The 7,431-nt window shown below is 36.5% G+C and overlaps 1 long non-coding RNA gene across 1 annotated transcript; it reads left to right on the top strand.

Moving 5' to 3' along the window:
* Positions 1 to 3,266: 3,266 nt before the first annotated feature.
* LOC119484649 lies at positions 3,267 to 5,069 on the top strand. Its single transcript, XR_005206059.1, has 3 exons — positions 3,267 to 3,369; positions 3,457 to 3,509; positions 4,799 to 5,069. It is a non-coding gene; the product is annotated as an uncharacterized LOC119484649 (long non-coding RNA).
* The last annotated feature ends 2,362 nt before the right edge of the window (positions 5,070 to 7,431 follow it).

The raw sequence follows: 7,431 nt of genomic DNA, 5'->3' as shown, positions 1-7,431 counted from the left end.
CATTACTTGAATAGATCGCTCCGGGGACTTTTTTTAGGCCTACCAGGAAGTTAGCATCGCACTGGGTTTCCTCAGTAGGAAAATAGGAATTTTCCATTGGACTTTGGATTATTGCAGAAAATAAGATCTGTGGTAAACACACATTTATGATACTTAGAAGTTTTGTTCAGCAAGATAATCACCACAAATGAGCACCACTTTATGATTTTTGAAGCCTGAATGCAATTACCAGAAGTAAAAAGCTAATGCTATCGTAATGTATCGTAGACCAAAACGTTAAAATCTCTTGAGCTTGTGTTGACACAGACCTTATTTCAGGCATCTAACTAAAAACCCATTGAAAACAAACATTAACTTCCATATAAGGGAACAGGAAGTGCTAAAATGTTGACTCATTTCTGGGTTTTAGGACTCATTCCTGTAACTCTGCATTACTATAACGAGTAAGCAGAAGACAGGAGGAGGGTCAGTCTGTAAAAACTGAAAGAAAGTGTTCTCAGAAATTGATAGTCATTTCCTTGTTGTACATATTTAGTGTTGTTTTATTATAAATTAGATATCATATGAATCAAGATATGAAATTATTCAATATAAAAAGTGATGATTATGCACAAACTTGGACGAAAATGTAAATTTTTCAACACCACTTAGGGATAGCTGACTTCAATAACTTCATGAGTCACAATCCATGGAAAAAGAAGCGTGTCCCAGCCGTGTCACTTTTTCGTGTATCTGTATTTGCATGTGTTTTCTTAAGTTGCAGAGTGTTGAATAGTTTTTTTCCAATGTAAAGCACTTTGTACATTTGTTTTTAAAGGTGTAAATAAATTTATTATTATTATTGTTATGAAGTGGCCACCATCTATATAGACCCCTTTTCTGCTATTGACCATGATGACGTATTTTGTGGCCGGAGCGTTAAGCGGAGGCAGAATAATTCTCTCAATATGTACTGTCACTCACTCTCCAGGATCACGAGTGTTAGTTGAGAAAGTTAACATTAATCAATGGGACCAGTTTAGCCGACCCCTACGCCGCTGGCAGGCCACTTTGGGAGGATTAGACGGCTGGTTAAAGTTAGTTAGCTAGTTAGATTGTCCGGAAACTGACAAGCTAGCTAGCTAACGCCTGCTCTCCTCCCGACGAAGTAGTCTCCTAGCAGCGAGGAGTGAGGCAGAGGGACCGTGACCCAGCGCTGTTCGCTGTTGGGCTTATTTTCATGTGTTGCATGACAGCATGACGGAATTAGCAAGCTAAACTAGCTAAGTAGCCAGCCGTCTGACCAGCAGGCTGGTGGTCAACGACAGCGCTGTAAAGATAAATTGAGGGCGTATAAATCTTTGGATGCCTATAGTTAACTATCCTTCAGTAAAGTCAGTCAAAAAGAGAGTCGTACAATATCAGTAAAGCGGCTCACGGCTGCGGTTAGGAGGCTAATTAACTTAAACACTAAAACCTTACGCCAAATTTTTGCGAGGAAAAACTGGCATGGCCATTTTCAAAAGGGTGCCTTGACCTCTGACCTCAAGATATGTGACTGAAAATGGGTTCTATGGGTACCCACGAGTCTCCCCTTTACAGACATGCCCACTTTATGATAATCACATGCAGATTTTTTCATGCAGTATAAATGTGTTGTTTTCGCCTGTTCTAAGATGATGTGTTTGAATATTTCTGCATACTGGGGTCTCTAAACAGTCTTGAATTACATAAAGCTGAGACTCTTGTGGATCCAATGAGTCCAACTGTATTCATGTGTGATGATGTTAGTCCCCATAGTAACCATTTCATTGTAGTGAGACCATTTTTTGGAACTTGACCTCACTGTATAAATTGACCTGTGGTGACCTCTAGGATAATCACAGCCTCATGAAACTTTACAGCCACAAACTAGAGACCTAGAGCATTCAGAGGATGGATGGCTTTCCTAGCTAGATTGACAATAAGGGGATTCTGAGAAGTTTACACAACAGAAGTGCTCGCCATCCAAACACCAACAAATGCAGTTCTTGCAGAAATCTCATAATGTCAAAAGTTTTTGATACCAAATCACAGCATGGCTTTTTCTATGGTGTTCTTCAAGGTCTTATTGTCTTAATGTGGTATTTTAGAGGGATTATTGATCATTTTTATCAGTTCTTGAAAAAATGGTTAAATTTAGCACCAAAATGTGTTTTGCAAATGGTATCAACACAACAATTGCAGTAACAACTTATGAAACATAATAGAGTATGGTAATGACCATCATATACTTCTATCATAATGTTCTAAACCCTCATACACTTTTACAATTAATTTCAAATAATTAATTATTTAATTCATGTTTATTTCTGATTTATGACTAGAACAACTTTACACACAGTGTTGAGCTGCATCTCAAATTAATCTTCAGGTTCCCAGCTTTCAGATGATGTACACCACTTCTATGTGACATCTACTGTTGACCTGCTATCTCCCCCTAAAAACCCCCTGTACACCCCTAAAAAGGACAAATATGGCTCTATTGTGGGTCTCAGAGGGTTAATAATAATAATTTCTAAGGTCGTCGCCAACCCTAATTACAGAGTAAATACATTGAAATATTTTTATCAAGATTGTGTTTTGATATAATGATGGCATTATAACTTTAAAGTGGTAGTATTCTGTATAAAGTGTTGCTCCTGTCATATCTGACTGCTTGTGATCTCCACCTGGTTCCAGCAGGTGGTGCTGAGGTAACACAGTGATGCTGCTCCATCTAACCTTCACTTCTAAATCCTCAGTGTGGGACAACTGTGAGAGCATATCTGAAAACTAATCAGAAGTTTGTTTTTATTCTTTTAGTGGAATTTATGTGAGACGTCATGTGATTCTTTAACGGGAGACACTTCAACATCTTAAACTAATAGATATCACCATGAAACTTCCCCAGTTGATTACTGACATTAAGACAATTATTTGTTGTATTACAAGTTTTCTGAAATGTTATATTTAAATATGCAAATTAGGCATTATCTAATGGTTGGCATGTTTTTTATTACTGAATGTCTAACAACTGCACACTACAGCACCCTCACAATATTATATATATACAGTAGCTATATATACAGAGAGTCTCTATAACGGGACAGAGAGAAGCACAGTCAGAAAAAATGTCATTGTATGGTGGGAAATGTCTCACTGTGGTTGTCCTACGTGCTTTATCTCCTTTCACACGTGAGGAACTACTGAAGTGAGTCTTTTTTGTCTCGTTTTCAGTAACATGATGGTCAACTTCTGTTTGTTTGTTGTCAGCAGTTGTCAAACTTCCTCTTCAGCAGCCTCATATAGAAACTAAATGACCACACAGTGCTGCTGCGTCTTCACTAGATGATTACTGGAGCCTCTGAGGTAAGACACTAATCATCAGGGATTATTAAACATCATAAAACATCACGGTTATGTTATTTACTTGTGTGTTCTGTAATTGTTTTCCAGTATCCATCATCACCACCTTGTTGTGTTTTGTTCCCTGTGATCCGGATATTCAGGTTAGTTTGCTTTTAGATTGGAGATTCATATTTTAAAAGACCCTGCTGATCTGTCAAATCGTTGTTACTAAATATCCTATATGTTATACAGTGATGTGTGTATTTTGGAAACATGTTTGTAGTAAAAAGTAAGTAGAGATACAGCAGAACACTGGCATGTCGACATTTTAGAGACTGCTGGTATATGAAACAACAAATTTGATTTATTTGATTCGTGTACATAGACATGAATTTCCTTTTTTTTCTCTGTGATGCTCAGCATGATTTTCGGTCATTCATTAATTTGAGAGTACAATAAAACAGAATAAATACACACAGAACGTAATTAACGAATCACAAGAAGCAATCAGCCAGACGACAATAGAAACATTTTAAAAACAGTTCAAGAGCGGAGTAGGTTGTAATCATGGATTTAAAATCACCTAGAGGGACAAATGTGTTTAATTTTAATGTGTTTTGTAAACTGTTCCAAGTTTTTGGCAGCACAAACCAAAACCAAAAACAGTTTCCCCAAATTTAGTGTGACTTCAAGCTTTAGCCGATAACTTGAACGAGTTGAATAATGACTAATAGGACCAAGTTAATAAGGACATGATGTATGACGTCATGTTGACATAAAGGGCATGATAAATAAATAAAAAACAATGCCTATCACGTCTAACTGTTCGAGATGCCCACCCAACCTTTTCATACAAGATGCAGTGATGAGTAGAATAACTCACTGGTAATAAATCATATTTTTCGTGCTTTTTCCTACAAATCAATTTCCACTCCAGTCTTTTCAAAATAAAACTACTCAGGTTTAGGAAAAGATCGACTTGGTTAGGCTTAGGCAACAAACTACTTAGTTAGCTTTAGGAAATGATCGTGGTTTGGGATAAAATAACACCATAAGTGGCGCAACTTAATTAAGGAAGTTAGGTGACAAATAACTCAACTTTGACTTCTGGTTTCACACGGGACATGAACAGTCGTCGTGAGCGTCACAAATAGATTCAATATCATATATTTCATGAACTGCTGTGAGATTGTGTATAATGTATGTATTGTTAGATTGACCCTTGAAAAGAATGCTCTGTTGTAAAAATAATTTAGGTAACCTTAAAAATATAGAGTGTCCCCTTCCTTCAAAGCACTCAGTTCAACTTGCAGTTCAACAAAGAAATAAATCTTTATGTGCAAACTCATCGCAGGCATTTAACAATCAAAAACAAGACTTTTTACACCGTTGAAGGCCGCAACTTTGATGCTGGATTGAACTGATAACAGTTTATTTCCCCTCTTTTAAGTGACCAGAGATGCAGGTTCCTGTTCTGATCTTATACACTCTGGATGAACTCGATGCTGCTGAGTTCAAGAGGTTTCTGTGGAGCCTGACTCAGCCGGTGCTGGACGGATGTCAGCCCATTCGTAAGGGCTTTCTGGAGAGTGCAGACCGGCAGGACACCGTCAATAAGATGATCGAGAGCTACGGTGAAGAGTCGGCTGTGAACGTGACTGTTGAAATCCTGAGGATGATGAACCACAACAACACTGCAGAGAAGTTGAAGAAAACATATGACGGTGGGAGTTTCTAATGATAGGAAGAACTCAGGCTCAATTCTGCAAAAGCCTCGTTCTCAGTGTGAAATGATGCTGTTTGTTTCATCACCAGGTGCATCCACAGCTGCTCGAACCACCCCTCCTTCAACTTCTTCCTCCTCCTCCTTTGATTTGACTCCTGCTGCTGGAGCATCAGTTTGTGCCCAGGGTAAAAGTATTATCGTGGCACCCAACATCACAGGCACCAGCTCTGGTGTATCAATTAATATGAACATAACTAACTGATTCTGTTGTTGATGTTGCTTATTGTTCTTGTTATACATCAGACCTGCACATACGGGTACTTCCCTAAAAGGCAGCGCCCCCTTTTGGGGGATAGAAAACTGAAGATCTCATAGACGTCAATGTAATCTGATGTATGTATGAAAAAATAACACAATCTTTCTCTTGCAATTGAAAAGATGAATTCATAAGCAATACAATAACTTTAATCAATATAATAAACTCAAGGGTTTGTTGCTGCAGCCTCACTGACTTCATGGCTCCTTTCTACTTGTGCTACTGTTGTTTTTTAGCTCGTCACAGACAAACATTTCAATAGTTTTTTTACAAAAATAAAACAAAACGTAAACACAATGAATGTTACCAGGACACATGTTGTTATGCTCATCTGAATCTCGATTAGGGCCGGCTATAGCCCTTTTGGTGCCTTTTGATTCAACCCCCCATAACCCTAACCCTAAAACATATTGCCAAGAAGTGAAAGTCAATTGTTCTTTCCATTGCAACATCGGCGCCCAGCAGCAGAGCCACGCTTCTGCTATTTTGGACTGAAAGCGACTACCAGACACCAGTAAAACGTCCATCTACAGTGTCGTACAAAAGTAAAACTAAATTATTTGTATTTTATTGTCATATTCTACCAAAAAGACCTGTGTTTACAGGTTAATACAATATTATAAACATAATAAGTGTTTTCAGTTCAAAATGGCGGGAGCCACTGTTGTCAAAAAAACAAAACAAAACAGAGTTTCGTCTCATTGCTTCTATACTCTTTGGCTAAACCCTGAGAACAATTTCCATTGTTTTCACTTATATTTAATAATAATAACTTTATTCCACATTTCACACGTGTTAAACATCATATCTCTGCAGACTTTTCTTTCTTTTTAATAGACTTTATTTTAAATTTGTGAACAATACAAAGAACAATTAAACCAATACATAGTTAAACAATACATATAAAGGAAATTAAGGGATAAATAAAAACAAACAAACACAAAACATGCCAGGGGTTAATATGAATAAATAAATAAATAATAGTAACTTAATTGAAAACTTTAAAATGGGAGCACCAACTCACCGTTTTACTAGCTTTTTTGTTTTTTGCAGAAGACATTGTGTTAATATATACTGTAGTACCATTTGGTGAGGTTTAACTATCGCAAATTTGTATTTATGAATATAAAACTTTGCAACAATGATAATGAGATTGATTGTAAAATACTCTCTCATATATTGTAATGAACCTTTAAAATAAATATATACATTTCCCAGTATAATTTCAAAGTCACAGATGAATCTACTTAATATCTCTGCAGACCTGGCAACTATGGATGTAGTAACCTGGCAACCCGGAGACTTCCATCCGACGTGGAGGTGATTCACTCACCACGTGAACACTTTCAGCCGGAAGCTCACTGTCAAAAGACTGAACCACGTGACCAAATCTAGGCCACCTAGTACAAGGTGAAGTCAAGTGTGTGGAAGTGTTAAACTCGGATTGTTTGACAGAGAAATAACGCACACATAATTAATAAAAAAATCTCATTATCATTGTTGCAAAGTTCTACATTCATAAACACAAATTTGCGAGAGTTAAACCTCACCAAATGGAACTACAGTATATATTAAGACAATATCTTCTGCAAAAAACAAAAAGGCTAGGAAAACGGTGAGTTGGTGCTCCCATTTTAATGTTTTTACTTAAGTTACTATTATTTATTTATGTATTTATTTATTCATTCATATTAACCCCTGGCATGTTTTGTGTTTTATGTAACTTTTTTTTTTAATTTAATTTGATGTTTGTTTGTTTTTATTTATCCCTTCATTTCCTTTATATGCATTGTTGAACTATGTATTTGTTTAATTGTTCTTTGTATTGTACTGCAATATTTGCACTATCTGTTTTATATTATGTTTATTTTTTGTTTATAGCTATATAATGTATATTGTATATTGGTAGATTTTATTCTAACGTTTTTTAACTATTGTATTGTTATTTTTACTGCTTATTTGCACCAACAAACCGAAGCAAGTTCCTAGTGTATTCCCCATACACCTGACAATAAACAAGATTCTGATTCTGATTCTGATT

The sequence above is a fragment of the Sebastes umbrosus genome, chromosome 3 (assembly GCF_015220745.1).
Source record: "Sebastes umbrosus isolate fSebUmb1 chromosome 3, fSebUmb1.pri, whole genome shotgun sequence".
NCBI classification, from domain to species: domain Eukaryota; kingdom Metazoa; phylum Chordata; class Actinopteri; order Perciformes; family Sebastidae; genus Sebastes; species Sebastes umbrosus.
Note: the sequence above shows the minus strand (reverse complement) of the source record. Positions and strands in the feature narration are given on the sequence as shown.